Genomic DNA, 16,324 nt, shown 5'->3' on the forward strand with positions numbered 1-16,324 from the left:
CCGCAAGAACACGCTCCCAATGCTGTCGTTTCTTCCGGCGATGGAGTCTCTTTTCAGCGGCTCTAGCATCTCGATATCTACCCACGCTCTGACGAGTCACAGCCGTGGCCAACATGTGACCCCTGGCGCGGTTCTTCTCCTCCGTCACTCGCTGGTACTCAGCGTCAAACCACTCATTGGACGCAGCTGCCGCAATTGTACCCAACACTTCTCGCGCTGTAGTGCTGATCGAACTGTGGCTGTGCCTCCACTGTTCATTCAGGTTCCCTTCAACTTCTTCCTCAATCCGTTCATCAACCTTCTGTGAGTACTCTGCAGCCACTCCTTCAGTTGATAGCCGCTGGATGTTCAACTGCATCCTCCTTGTTGCCTTGGATTTCAACACGTTGGACAGCCGGGGGCGGATTTCGGCTACTACGAGATAGTGATCCGAGTCAACGTTCGGTCCTCTGTACGACCTCACGTCTGTAACGTCTGAAAAGTGCCTTCCATCAATCAGAACGAGGTCAATTTCAGAGCAAAGCTCTCCATTCGGGTGCATCCAGGTGTGCTTACGTATGTTCCGGCTTACAAAATAAGTGCTACCAGTTAAGGGGCGGAAGAAGTCTTCCTGCCCGACCTGTGCATTTGCATCTCCGATGACAATCTTTATATCGTGACCTGGGCACTCATTGTATGTCTTTTCCAGGAGCTCATAGAACTCCTCCTTTTCGTCATCGGGTTTCTCGTTGGTCGGTGCGTACTAGAGATGGTCGGGTATCGGAAATTTGTTACCCGTACCCGACTCATCGAGAATTTTCAAACCCGTACCCGACCCGAACCCAAAGTCAGGTTTGTTTAGAGTACCCGTACCCGACCCGAACCGAAAATTTTTTTTTTCCAGCTGCCCGTACCCGAAAGAAAAATGCCCTGAAATTGCTGGTACCTGACCCGTACCTGACCCGTTTTGGTATTTTTTTTAAATTTTTTTTTAATACCTGGTTACCACGCACATTTTATGCACTAATTGTCATATGAGGTTTCTCGAGATGATGGCCGGAGTTAGGCTAGAACGGCTAGAACCGCTAGTTAGGCTAGAATCCAGCGAAGCATCTGTCACTGAGTACGTCCGCTCGTCTGATGTAGAAATATTTGACCATTTTATCAAGCAGCAAAATATCTATTCATAACTGTGTACGAGGAATTTGGGCTCTATTTTTCCTGTTAGTTACCTCATAATAAAACTGATCAGGGATTTCAATTATTTATGTTGTATGCATACGTATGATTCACATAAACTGCTGAAATTTTTATTTTGTTTTCGAGAGTTTATTAAAAATTCCATAGAGTTTTTTTGAAAGGTTCATTCAGCATTCAACCGTGATAAAGTGTATAGTTCGAAATTGTTACCAAACGAATTTTTTTTATTTTTTTTTTGATACTCGAGTAAAATTACAAAGTTGTCGCTACATAAAACAAAAGTTGGTTAAGCAATTTCTCAAATTTCAAAAAAAAGCCGGCTTTGACCGTAAATCCAGAAAGCTCAAGTTTAATAACCGAAATACGCTGGCAAGATTATTACTGAAAGTTTATGGAATTTATTAGTTCACGTAAAAATTAACCAGAATATTTTGTATAACTACACTAAATACAAAAAGTGCTTGCGTTGTTTATTTTTTCAAGTAAGGCAATACTTTCAAGTTAGTACAATACCTGCCACTAAAAGATGCTTTTTTTCTACTGGTTCAAATTAACAGCTCATTCTGGTTCATTTGACACTCCCACAGCTTCGTACCCGTTTCTCCCTCCGAGACCAAAACTATGCTAAAACTCCGAGGCTTGGCAAGTTAATAATAAAATTCTCATAATGCACGGAAATCGAGTTACCCGTACCCAACCCGTACCCGACGGGTTGAGAATTTTCGAAACCCGTACCCGACTTGAACCCGAAGCCTTGGTTTTTAAATTACCCGTACCCGACCCGAACCCGAAATATATTTTTTGGCGTTTCGCAAACCCGACCCGAACCCGTCGGGTACGGGTATCGGGTAAAAATATCCGTACCCGACCACCTCTAGTGCGTACACATTTATTAGACTGTAGTTGAAGAATTTGTCCTTAATTCTCAACACGCATATACGGTCACAGATAGGCCTCCATCTAATGCCACGCTTCATCTGTTTCCCTATGAGCACGAAACCGACTCCTCTTTCTGCTTTCACGCCGCCGCTATAGTAGATGTGGCACTTAAATGAAGTGTCCGCAACAGGGCCGGCGTCACACTATTTTTCCGAGTGGGTAGTAAGGAATGGGGAAGGTTAACGGATGGCCTTCCGGTAGTTAACCGGAACAATCGCCATGGCGTGTAGGCATGTTTTGAGTTCTTTCTTCGTTTTATTTATCAATTTTCGCGACAAAATTGTTGGAGTAGATCTTATTCTGAAGTTTTGTCAAGAAACTCTCAATGTGGTCAGCTAGGGGACGCTCCATCTCGTCCAACGATTGCTTTGAGTAGTGGGTCGATGGCAGATCCACGGTGTACTGGCGTTTTCGCCCCAATGGTATTTTTGATGAATGACGCAGCTTCCGGTAGGCACTTCTTACTATAAATTTCCTCGTTCACGGCCAGTTCGGAGCGAAAGAAGAGCAATTTCAACATCCCCTTCTCGCTAATTGTCAGCCACAGCAGCACCTTCTTGAGGAACTGGTGTGTTGAATGAAATTTCCCTCGGAGCTCACTTCTTCGTGAAGGAAATAAAATACGAAGCGCCCTGCCAGTCGTTGCCATCCATGTTCGCCAGGCAATTTTCACAGTTTGGCCGGTGGCACCAACCGTCCAAACTTCCGTCCTCTTCAGCATCCTTTAAAACTTCTTATCGCTCAGGATCGTCGGCCGTTCGGAACTGGATTTTCTTTCGATACTTCGATTCTTGTCCAATAGGGCCAAGATCATATAGATGTCGAAACGGGGGTCTCCGGCGTCCACGAAGTGTCGCACGTCCACGAAGTGTCGAACTTCTGGTAAGGCTTTACTTACTGTAGTGAAAGTCTCACTTTCCTGACCAATGAAAAAAATGCACAAGAGTAGCTCTTAAAGTTTTCGGAATCGAAATTTTGCTTGTTAGATAGCAAATCGCTTAGAAATTCATGAAACCTGTAGATATCCATTGAAAAGCGGTCGCTCGCACATGTGCACGGCAATTTGAAGTTTCGAACATAGAAAACATTATATTTTTTTGGTTTTGTCTGATAATTCCGTGTGGGTAAGTACCCACAGGGATATTTTCCGAGTGGGTACTACTACCCACACTACCCACATGAAACGCCGGCCCTGGTCCGCAAAAGGATCTACTGCTCGGAATTCACGTTCTTTCGATTTCGGCCACCGCACCTCTTGGATAGCTGCAACCTCCACATTCACCTTCCGCAGCTCTCTAGCCAGGATACTTGCGCGTGCCGGTTCGAGTAGAGTCCTTACATTCCAAGTACCGAGTTTCCAATAATCGTTGTCCTTTTTCGTTCGCCTAGGTCCAGGCCGATTATTCCGTTCCGTATTTATATCAGGATTGTTCGTAGTCTTCAATATTCGGTATGCTGACTTACTAGGGCTGCGATACCTAGTCTCGCGACGGGGCTGCCGTCTTTGATATAACTGGGGAGACACCGCGTTTCATGATTCAGCCGCCCGCTCCGGGTCAGACGCTGTTGTACGCCGCCCCTAACATGGGGAAACAGTTTCCACAGGGGTTGGTTACCAGATCTCCGCTAAGGTTACTCGTATCCCGGTCGGCACCACGTGGAGGTTGGGATAGGAGTTGCTGGACAGAGGTGAATGACCACAATAGGATCTCAAGTGACACTTAACAGAAATGTTTTGTTTCGGTTTTCATTCCTGTCAAGGGATGCATCTCAAGTGATGACAAGGACACTGAAAGAAAAAATATCAATTTATTGGATGGACCCTTGAAAAATCTGTACCCATCTGTACTTTTTGACAAAAATCTGTAATCTGTACCTGTGAGATTAATTATATTATGAACTTTCGATAGAAAATATTCTAATTTTCAACTATAAATATTAGTTTTCTTAACAATCAAGTCCATATTTGATCAACATTTCAGTTATTAGGTACCTATATAATAATTAAAACCATCAAGCATATTTGAATAAAATGTTTTGAAACATTCCTTAAATTAAAAAAAAAATTTCAAATATTATCAAAATGACAAATATTCTAGCTGAAATTCAACAAATTTAGAATATTTTGTCAATTACACTGGTCGACAAAAGAGGAAATAAATGCGGCCCCAATGCTCAAACTACAAAAAGTAAATCATTAGAGCTGTTTAACTGTCGGAATTTTCAAGCGGATCGTGTTTAATGAAACTCAACAAAAAAGGAAACAGTTTCTTTTTCCTTTAACTAGGTATTTAGTTTTACGTTTTACAAAAAAACTTATACACAATTACTTCACGAGTGTACAGCTTGCGAGTTTGGATGAAAAATTTGCTTATCATGTGCATCCGAAAAAAATACGTTAAATCACCTATCGGTAAATGCATGGCTTTTTCACACAGCCTCTTATCATACAAAATCATTATTCTCAATTTTTACTCAAATTCGTCTCCAAGAACGCTGTACAGTTTATAACTAGGCGTCACCATCGAAGCAACAGTGAAAGGAGGCGCACGGTCGCACGGATGGACCCTTAAAAAATCTGTACCCATCTGTACTTTTTGACATAAATCTGCAATCTGTACCAGGAAAAGCTGTGTAATCTGTACCAGGAAAAACAAAAAAATCTGTACCTTTTCCGATAGCAAAAACATTTACCTGTGGGACCACTGCTTGTAGCTCGTGCAACAACTTCTCATCTCTTTCACATCGGGTAAAATATTTTGCGTTTCAAACTTGCCGGGTAGGTGTAACCTACCTTGCCTCATTTACGCCGGATTAATCAGAACGCAGTTTAAATCGGCTTCAAGAGCTCAGTATTTCTCCAATCTCTGGTTTATTACCGGTACTGGGTTCCTGGTAGCAACAGCTTCCAGACAAATAATGAATACAGATTGCACATGTAACAATGTTGTACCAATTAGCATTTTTGAAGCGCATCATCGTAGTTTTTCTGATAAATAGCTGTGGGGGTTGATTTCTAATGACAAGTACGTATTCGAGTGGGCGTCACGTTCACAGGATAAACCATTGTTACTAAAAGGATAGCAAAGTATGATAACAAGGATAAGTCCTGAATCGAATTTCGCTAGGAAGTTCGATAACAACCCGATGACAACTTTGTAGGTGAGCCGCAACTGTACTCCTCTAACATGGCATAATACCTACACTGGGACTTTTAATGTATCATTTGGTAACTTCTGGTCGGACTGTGGGTGGGATTATTTTGCTACGGCTGTGATGAGATTTGGGACTGCGTAACAAAGCCGGATGTCACAATGCTGCTTACTGGCAGCGAAACTGTTCGCTCAGAATAGGCTACCCGGGTGTTGTGAGGAATAATGTCCTTTCAGCAAGCGGTCGTTTCGGTTGTCCCTGCTGACTGCGCTGGTATTTGCTGAACTTTGCCTTGGGGCGTTAAGGAAAAGCAAAATCCTGCATAAGGCGATGACGGACAGCTGTCATGATGCGTATTAGGTCCGTTGAAATAGTAATTGGAAAAAGGAATGGTTATGAAATGAGAATGAAAGCTCGTTTAATGTTTGGGATTGATTGTGCAAGCAATTTCGTTTCGTCGTTTGCATCGCCCTAGTTTCCATGTAAAACAATTTCTATATTACAAAATTTCAATTAAAACTAGAATCAAAAAAAAATCAAAAACCTGAAGTAGAAACCTAAACTATAAACCAAAAACTAGAAAGTAACGAGAACTCGTTCAATAATTCTTTGATTTTTTTTTATACAAATTATACATTTGTTTAGCGTTTCCAATGTGCTCTAAATGAATCGGCTGTTTTCCGTTTGATTGCATTCTTTTATCTGCTAACGGCCACTCAAAGACGATCGTTAATTCGAGTCACTTTTATGAGCAATAAAAATTCTTATGTTTCCGCTTTTTGTGTTTTAATGCGCCCAAATTCTCTACTATCTATCAGTTGTACCAGAGTTTCCGTACGAAGTAGCCATTAAGTGAAACTCAATCACGTTTTATTGTGCCAGGGGAAATTGGTTTGAAAATGGTCTAGTTCTTTTACGCTGGACCCAAGGAAGAAAAATTATCAAAGAAAAAAACTAATCAGTATAACGCCTACATAATTGTCTTATCTTGTTTAAGCTTTACTACCCATTGAACCGTAAAGAGCCTCGATCAATTTCGCGTTCATACCAGCTTGTTAAGTCCTGTAAAAAAGCACGAAAGCTAATCTACGCTTTTTTGTCTCGCCTTTTCATTGTATTACAGGTGAGGTTGGAATGAGCGAACCACAGAGAGCTCGAAGCAAATCATCAGGGAAGGTAAACCAGTCTGTCTGTTCGTGAAACGTGGCCAGTAGAACTCATTTTCAAGCCGGACTGAGCTTTCTCGCAACTGCTTCTGCACTATTCCGAAGTGTACATAGTATGATGAAGGTCGACATTGGTACGGCAGTAAAAAAAACAGGCAACAGGAAATAACCAAAGAAACCACAAGCCAGTAGCTACCCTAGGAACCAGGTGGGCAGCTCGATTTTCCGAGGTTATCTCTTCCGTCTTCTCGCCGTCGGTTTCTAGGATTATCGATGTTGATACTGTCGAGTGGATAATTGAAGCGCGTGTAGTAAATAATTAACTCCACTGGACAGCTGTTTGCAGTCATCACCGTCATCGTCGTCGTCGTCGTCATCCTCGCCACAGTAGAGTGCAGTAGCAGCAACAGAGACTGACACGGTGGAAAATCCTAATTTTCTGTCGCCAATCAGGACACCGGTTTTGCAGTGGACGTCAAATTAACGAGGTAATTATCCTGTCACAATTAGCGCGTTGACGTTGCATTAGGTGTAATTGAAATTGAGGTGGTTTTTGTGTTGTTGAGTAATGTGGAAAGCGTGTTATGCATAGTATTTTCAGGCTTTAGAATGATGTGAAATCTGATTAATTTTATATGCATTCACAACCAACCGTCTTCATTCTTTTGAAATTGATGGAGACGCTTGGTTGTTCACTCAAGCACAAAGCACAATGTCATCATGTTAAGAGTTATTTCAATATGCATTGTCTATAGTGCCTAAAAACTAGATTTAGAAATAATCAGGAAAATATTTGAAATACAGTTGAGAGTTATTGCGGAAAATAGCTGAAAACACATGCAGAGAACAAGCAAAGCTCTGTTATTCCATAAATGTCGAATAAACCACAAACATCTTTTAAGAATTACCAAATCTTCATTTTGGAGGTGCTTACCAGGCTAGATCTGTATAGCTTTTCAGCCTCCTTCTGCTTTGTAGGAATTCTGTTCGCACCACTTCAAACGAAAACAAAATTGATGGAAATTAACTTCAAGCTCATCTTTGAACCTTTCTAGCTGAAAAGGTACATGCATTTTTTTACACATCACTTATTTTTTCTTGTGATATCCATTTCCTAGAATTTTTTTTTAAATTGAAGTTGATAGGCATTGACTGTAAGGTCTTTCTTATATGCAATTATATGCAATTGAACTAAAAAAAGTAAGACTCCTGTTGTTCTACATAATATAGAAATGAGTATTTTTAATTCTATACAGGATAAACTCTACATCATTGCACTGCAGATAATTTTTCAATCCTCTAGAAAGAATCTTCTGTGTCATAAAAACAAAGTTGTACTCCAAGCTGAAGTTGTCTGACACCTTACTTTCCTGTAGCATTTCCCAGTTTAATGCATAAAAGTAACCCGTCAGGGCGAAAGCTGCGCAAAAACTCCTTAGAGTGGTTTTTTTTTCTCTCTCGACATTCTCACACCCAGCGCTAAAGAAAAAGTTTTATAGCGCCACACTTTGTTGTGAAGGGTTGCAACAACAAGGAGTCAAATATTTATGAGATCATTTTAATGCCGGGGAAGAAATAACATGGTGCGAAAAAGTCAGATTAAGGTCGCCCCTACAATGTTGTGCGACGCGAAAGTTCGATACCGTCTGGAGGAGGAAATATAAAAGTGAAAAAATGACAAAGTTAAATCGATTGTTGGGTACTTGGCGAACGAAATATTCGCAGGAAATCGACCTAGACCTGCATCGTTATGGGAAAAATATCACTTTATTGCTGTAACAGTCTGTGACCCAGAAATAGCACCTGAAGTGAAAGGTTTAAACTTTTTTCTAGGCAACATTAGAGGTAACACTTTGTCATAAAATACGTTCAACATTGTCTGAGTAAATGTTAAATCCTGACTTTCGAGAATGTGAACTGGCTTACTATACATCAGAACAAAATCTCCCGACCATTGACTTGGATCTAAGAAATCACAATCTAAACTTACAGGTTAGAACGAGAAATATATTTCGTAGCGCATGTTTGCAATCCGCATTGACATCGATACGATACCAGGGTGTCATCGTTCACTCGTTTACTTCGGATGGTGAAGTGGCGTTGATGATAGCAATGATTTGTCGCCCGAGCGCTTCCATCCTATTTACTGATTCTGTCACCCATACCTGAATCAACACCTGTTAGCATCGCTCGGTGTAGCTTGGCACCCAAGCTAGGCGATTTCGGCTCGTGACAAAGATGCGAAAATGTTAACAGGCTACAGCTGGTTCATGACATCGTCGAGCTTGCCAATGAATATTTTTTTTTATAGAAACGCCTTTTTCATTTCGATACTCTGTGGTATCAATTCGATTTCTTTGGAGGAAAACAGGAAAGTGTAGACATTAAAGAAGAATATTAAAAGTTATTGCCGGCAAAATTAACGATGTGCGAAAAGGAATGACGCGGATCAATCGACGGGTTAATTACATCCTATCAATGTTCAGTGAGTACGAAGCTCGAAGCAATGGAAGGGATATTTTCCCCACCAGAGCGACGCTGATTATAATCAATTGATCCGTTTAACTCGGCGGGCTTCTGCCTGGTCGGTGGAATCTTCCACTTATTGACATAGGATGTGCCTTGAATATGAGGGGTTAACCCAGTACCGTCCCAGCTGTTGGTCTCACTCGAGCGGATGGAAAAAGCAAGATAAAATCTTCAAAGCGTCACTTTTCATGGGGACTTTTCTGCCTTTTCCCGGACCTTTGCTTGTTGTTTCAGTTTAGTTTGTTTATATTTCAGATGATAATTTTTATCTGCTGTGAAGGAAGAGCTTTTTTAATTAGGATTTGCTGTATTCGCTGAGATTTCATTTGGTGTCACTTGGGTTACTCAGTTTTGTGGGGTAAATTATATTATGAGCTTTCGTTAGAAAATATTCTAATTTTCAACTTATAAATATTAGTTTTCTTAACAATCAAGTCCATATTTGATCAACATTTCAGTTATTACCTGAACAATGATTAGAATCATCAAGCATATTTTAATAAAACGTTTTGAACCAAAGCTTAGATTTATAACAAAATTTTCAAATATTAGCAAAACGACAAATATTTTAGCTGAATTTCAACAAACTTAGAATATTTTGTCGATTACACTGGTCGACAAAAGAGGAAAAAAGCGGCCTAATACTCAAACTTGATATAGTAAATGATTATGGCTGTTTAACCGTCGGAGTTATCAGGTGGATCGTGTTTAATAAAACTCAACAAAACAGGGAACAGTTTCTTTTCTTTCATTTATTTTGTTTCACGTTTTATAAAAAAACTTAAACATAATTGCTTCACGAGTGTACAGTTTGCGAGTTTGGGTGGAAAATATGCCTATCATGCACAGCCTATCATCCCTATATAGGGGAACTGTTCCGTAATCCATCTCAGCCCATATATTAATCTTATGCAACATGAAAACAGGAAAAAAACGCATATTTTCTAACTAAACCAATCTGCTAATCCATGAAATGGATTCTCTTAGTTCACTTTAGATTCCTCATAAAGTAAAATTCTCAAAAATTCACATAAAAGCTCTTAATTTGATATTATAGTCGGGCATCTGCGCTCGAAAACTCTTTTATTTCAATCGCCTACCTCAGAAAACAAAATCCGCGCATTGCTCTATGCGGCTACAACGGGACTCGTTCAGCAGCCAACCAATTTTTTTCCATCACTAGCGGACCACTTTTATATTAATCACTAAACAAAATCACTCACTACACTAAGAATAATTTAGTTTTCAAAATGTTCACCTCAAATTTCTAAAAGCAAAAATATATGAGAGAATTTTTACAAACATTTAACTTCAGCTGTAGGTATTTCCATCTGTTTTCACAGCGTTGAAAAAAAAGGTTGTTAAATCAGTTTCTGTCAATACGAAAAAATCATACTGAAAATGTTGAGTTATTCCTATACATAATTGACATAAATCAACAGCACTGCAGTGGTTACCTAGATTAACAATTTTGCACGTGAACAACTACAGTGGATACCTAGGTAACCTACTACGACGGTCTGCGACTACGTTCATTCATGATAATGTGATAATGTGATTTAAGTTTTGAGATGGATATGGAAGCGCTGTGAAAAATGGTTTGTTCTACAAATTTCAGGATAAATGTAGCTAAGTTTACTAACTATACAATGCAGGGCGATTCTATAAGAGCACGTAAGCGTGTTTTGTTAATTTGTTCAATGATTTCGTGTAAATTTAGTGTTTAATCCATGTATATTTCTCGAATTTCGGCTTAATGAGATGAATAATGGTACAAATACCATATTTCGGAAAAGCACGTAAAATCACCTATCAGTAAATGCATGACTTTTCCACACAGCCTCTTATCATACAAAATCATTTTTCTCTAGAATATTGCTATCGAGCTCTAGATGCAAGTTTTCACTTCAATTCGTTCCCAAGAACGCTGTACAGTTTTCAGCAGGGCGTCACCATCGAATCAACAGTGAAAGGAGGCGCATGGTCAACGTTCGTGTTGGATTGGTTGGAAACTTTTGACGCACTTTAACAATGACTAGATGTGCTCGACAAAAGTAGGAGGTTGTATAAAAGACACGACCGCATAACTGACGTAGAACTACGCACACTTTTAACAAATGCATTGTTGTAAGTGTTTTATTAATGAGTCATAAAGTCTACTAATGCTTGCTTTGTGTTGTCTCAACAGTGGGGGAATGAAGACACTGAAAACACGAGCTGTAAAAGCTGTTTCACATTCAGTAAATTAGACGGCCGCTACAGATTTGAATTGCTAATATACAGCACAGATGGCTCGCTTGAGTTGTTAAAAAATTATTAACATTCAAATACTTGTTTATTTGCCTTGAAAAATGCATTTTGCTGCTCAGAACAGGATTTGCTGATGGCAACCTTTATGCTGCCTCAGTAGTGGGACAATAACTTCAGTCTGGCGACACACGCTGAGAAGTGAGAAGAACCGCGCTGCTCCTGAGAAATGGTGACCAACCACAGGGCAAGTGATTTGTTTGATTTAAAGGCAGCCACAGGCGCAACCCCCTGCAACCCGCTGTAACTGCTGAGTGCTGATATATGCTGATATCTGCTAATACTGCTGTCAACGTTGTGGACGGTCTAGCCAGCTCACCTTCCGACTAATGAATGTAGCTGATTTTACCAGAAACACTTTTATAATCGAAGGTTGCTACGAAATAGGCCACGCCTTTCTGTTCATTTTTGCCATTCTCTAATGTTCTTTAGACGAATTATTCCACAATTCGAATTTGATTTTTGTATACAACGAATAAACTCTGATCGTGCTTTCACACACGCAATGATTTCAACCCCCGTCGTGTCGCTGTTTGTAACATCAAGCGATTTCGTTTGCTCGCTGTTGCGTGTTGCATCATGTTGCAACTGAGCAGCTGGCAGACGACGAAGTTCTGTTTGTGCTGATTGATTGAATTTCAATTTATTCCTGTAAAGTCGAATTGATGTTAAGGTGTTCTAACAGATCAGAGCGGTTTGTTGTTCAAAATCGGTTATGCTGATCACAGCCTTTGTGCTGCCCCAGCAGTGGGGGGATTTGGTAAATAAATAAAGTAAATTTTTTGATCGCGACTGAATTTGATTGCTAGGATCCAGCACAAAATGCTTGTGTTATCGTCAAAAAAATATTAACCTTGAATTACTTGTTTATTTGCCTTGAGAAAGACATTTTGCTGTTCAAAATCTTTAAAAGCTGTTTTAGCATTCAGTAAATAAGACGGCCGCAACAGAATTGTGTTTTCTTGGATTCAGCACAGAATGTGTTGTTGCCAAGACTTTTTTGTGGGTAGAAGGCCGAAGCTCTTAACTGGCATATCGAGACGTTTGGTGCTACCTCGCTGCTGCTTAGATACGTGATGTGATTTGTTTACTGGCGCAACCTGCTGCTGCTACTTCCGCAATTCGCTACGATGCGGCTAACTAGTTATACTATTCTGTCGACCTTCTTTGGGAAAGGCAGCAAGCGACCAATCAGAGGACGTAATTTTCGTTTCAACAAGGCTTGACAATTTTCAATAGTACAATAGTTCGCATAATCAATCAACATTTTTCTACATTTGGGTGGATGCGTGTATAATTTTCCAATCAATTGCTGCAAGGATCAAGGAAATCGGTTGAAAACAAACCGATTTATAAGCATTTAAAAAGGGACATTTTTCGTCCCCTTTTCGTTAATAGTTTCCCTATTTACATCCCTATCTGGTAGGCTAAAGAAAACCGTAGTTCTACGTCAAAAAAAACACCCTTACATGCTCGACGGGGTACCCGGGTACCCACAAATTGAAATTCTCGTAACTTTGACAATTTTCATCAGAGTTCAATAGATTAAGCACAAAAAGATTCAGTAACTTATCTACTCTACCCCAAAAGATTTTTCTCATTTCCGGAAATCCGGTTTTCCGGGGATAGATTCCGAACCTAAGGGATGATATGAATATAGGACAATATTGTTGATGCAGTTACAATCGAGACCAGAAAACGACTTTAGTGGTCATTTTGAATATGAAAATGACGGCTAAATAATGCTTTATGCTTAGAGACCGAAAATTAGTTTCACACGCCGTTTTAAAATTCAAGGTAGTGACTTGCGGTTACCGAAAATACCGAAAATATTTATATTACTTGGTATTTGGTCAATTTTGCCTGTTTTCGGAAACCGGCAGTTGCCATTTCAAATTGCAAAAAGGCGTATGGAGTTGATTTCTAGTCTCTGAGCATTATCCCGAATCTGAAAATAATCCTATTCGATGACACAGTGCAACAATTTTTTTGCCTTGGCTCCTATGCATGATTTTTTGATGAAGTTTGATGCGAAAATAAATTTCAAAATTCAAAGCTGAGAGATAAAACCAACGTTATATACTGATCAAAACATGAAAACCCCTATTTATTCGTTCAAACTCGCATCAGATGCTAAAACATTATAGAAAATACATGACACACTTTTGTTTAGGTGAGTGTAAAAATCTATAAAAGACACCAATCGAGGCAAAATGCACCCTTGCTGGGGTAAAATGCACCGCAACAAAGGGGCAAGAAGCACCATGCAAATGAGGTAAAATGCACCCCATCAACGTGGCAGAATGCACCACAATATTGAGGCAGTACGGCTCATTTTGTCACCTAGTAAATAATGGCAAAATAGTTTTCTTCGTAATTCCATGCGCTCGAGCGGCATGGTTTTTGGTTTTTGATTGCCTCTAGCATCATTCGTAGCTGTAGGACCGCCGATTAGACTTCCGGACATTGCTGGAAACGAGATGAAATGTAAGCAAAAAATTTGTTTACAAACAGTCCTTATGCCCCGAGCAACGGGAAGCGTTATGCCCCAAACGTAACAACAGAACGTTTCTGGTTGGATAACGGTAAGGTTAATTGAAACTTACAGATATTCCATCGGAAATAAGTTGCTCGACATATATTCGATACAATAATATATTTTGCTAGTGGAAAACAACAATGAAAGGCTTAAAACACCTAATTCAGCTGGGCATAAAATTAGACCGTTTGCTACGAAAAAATTTTTTGATTTATATTTACATTTTCTGACATTGTAGTGCTGCCAAATTAACAGGGTGACTATAGAAAACATAAATTCAAATAATAAAATTATTATTTTGTTATTGAAACGTTTCTCCATTGTAAATAAAAGGGGGTGCATCTTGCCTCAACGGTGCTTATTACCCCAGGTACCCCTATGCATAAAACTGCCTTGGATGGACCACTTCCTTCAGTGGACCACCCCTGGTCATTCTCTTGATATAAATTGGAATTTATAAATGATTCTCGTGCCTTTGGTGCAGATTAGCTGGATAAGATGTTTTCCAATCGAAGTTTTCTGGAAATCTCTCGAATTTTCGCATAAATTGAGTTAATCTGACCGGTGGTCCACTGAAAGGCGCGGTCCATCCAAGGTAGCTTAACCCTACGACTGGCATTATCAATTTGTTAAAATATCAATAGTTTATTATAAAAACGAGCAGACTGACCGACGAGCGCTCTTACCGTTTCACTCGTGGTTCCTTTATAAGAACATTCTTCAGCCTCTCGATCAACGTTTACATAACTAGGGTATAACTACCTTGGATGGACCACTTCCATCAGTGGACCACCTAGACGACAAACTGTTTATTTTCTTGACACAAATTGAAATTAAGAGTATATTAACCTATAGTGGACCACTTATCAGACTGACTCAATTTCACTTAACATAAATCGGAGTTTGGGGTAAATTAACTCATAATGGACCCTTTACCTATAGTCCGATTAACTCAATATTTATGAAAACTCGAGAGATTTTCAGAAAACTTTTATCGAGAAACATCTTATTCAGCCAACCTTCATCAGAATCACAAGAAACGATAATAAATTCTAATTTATAGTAAGAAAAATTGAGTCCCAGTCCCAGAAAATTTCTCGTGATTTTGATGCAGGTTGGCGGGATAAGATGTTTCCCGAAAGAAAATTTCTGAAAATCCCTCGAATTTTCGCATAAATTGAGCTAATGTGGAGAGCGGTCCACTATGGGAAAGGAGTCCACAATAGGTTAAATAACCCGATATCAAAAGAAAATACGTTGATTTAGGAATTCAAGGAAGTTCTATCCTACATGTTTCAAACAGTTTTTTACTATCAACTGTTTAAGATGAAGTAGAACTGCCTTTCATGGACCACTTCCTTTAGTGGACCACCGCACAGTGGTTTAAAACGTGAAAAACGCGGTCGTCAGTCTTTTGAGTATAAAGGGTGTCCACGATGAAATTGCCACACCATGAAACTGCTCTAACTTTTTAACCGTTGGGTAGAATTTAATGAAAATTTGGGTGGGTTCATAGTGCATTATTTACATCTTGCAAGTTTTAAAGTCCTGTGATCAAAACTCGCGGAAATGGAGTCGAAAGAACAGCTTGTGCGTGATAAAATCTTGCGCATTCATTACGAGAACCAGTATCTCTCGCATCGTTTCATCGCTAAAACGTTGGGAAGCGCGAATTTCACGGTGTCGCGAGTGATTAAGCGGTTCGAGGAACGATTGACCACCGATCGGAAGCCCAGAAGTGAAGGAAAAAGTATTCCGTACAACACCAAAAATCACAACCGCGTAGTTGGGGCCTTCAACCGATACCCGAACGCCTCCGTTCGGGATGTGGCTAAGAAGCTGCACCTAAGCCGAAGTTTTGTCCAGCAGGTCAAAGCTAAGGCTGGGCTTCGAACGTTCAAGGTACAAAAGGTCCCTAATCGCGACGAGAAGTAAAACAAGTCCGCCAAAACCCGTGCCAGGAAGTTGTACCTCAACATGCTGACGAAAGTTGAATGCTGCATCATGGACGACGAAACATATGTGAAGGCCGACTTCAAACAGATCCCCGGCAACCTGTTTTTCACGGCCAAGGATAAGTTCAGCGTTCCGGAGCATGTCCGCACTCAGAAGATGTCCAAATTTGCGAAGAAATTCCTGGTTTGGCAAGCCATCTGCACGTGCGGGAAGCGGAGTGCACCTTTCGTGACCCAGGACATGATGAACGGACAGGTGTACATGAAAGAGTGCCTCTGGAAGCATGTTAGAAATATTTTTTTTCTTTTACGTTTTGTTCTTTTACGTGGGTTATTTTATTTCTCGGAGGAAATTGAATATTGTTTAATATTGATTACGGCACGGAAATTTCACTCTACTTACATGTGAAAATCGTTTTTCGTAAAAGGGTTGTTAGTAAAGTTATATTTATTTTTGAATTTACTTTCTGTCAGTGTGAACGTAAAGTTTTAAAATGTGGGAAAAGATTTATCTCAAAAAATAAAACAATATGAAGCAACAATATACAAGTACAGAA

The 16,324-nt window shown here is 39.9% G+C and overlaps 1 protein-coding gene across 1 annotated transcript in view; it reads left to right on the top strand.

Moving 5' to 3' along the window:
* The window catches only part of LOC129723423 (neuropeptide Y receptor type 2), a 179,901-nt gene that overhangs the window by 157,801 nt on the left and 5,776 nt on the right, over window positions 1-16,324 (top strand). Inside the window, exon 4 of the mRNA XM_055677631.1 lies at window positions 6,395-6,925. The gene's annotated coding sequence lies outside the window, so the exon portion shown is untranslated. The remainder of the gene's footprint in view (window positions 1-6,394; window positions 6,926-16,324) is intronic.

The sequence above is a fragment of the Wyeomyia smithii genome, chromosome 2 (assembly GCF_029784165.1).
Source record: "Wyeomyia smithii strain HCP4-BCI-WySm-NY-G18 chromosome 2, ASM2978416v1, whole genome shotgun sequence".
In the NCBI taxonomy this organism is placed as follows: Eukaryota; Metazoa; Arthropoda; class Insecta; order Diptera; family Culicidae; genus Wyeomyia; species Wyeomyia smithii.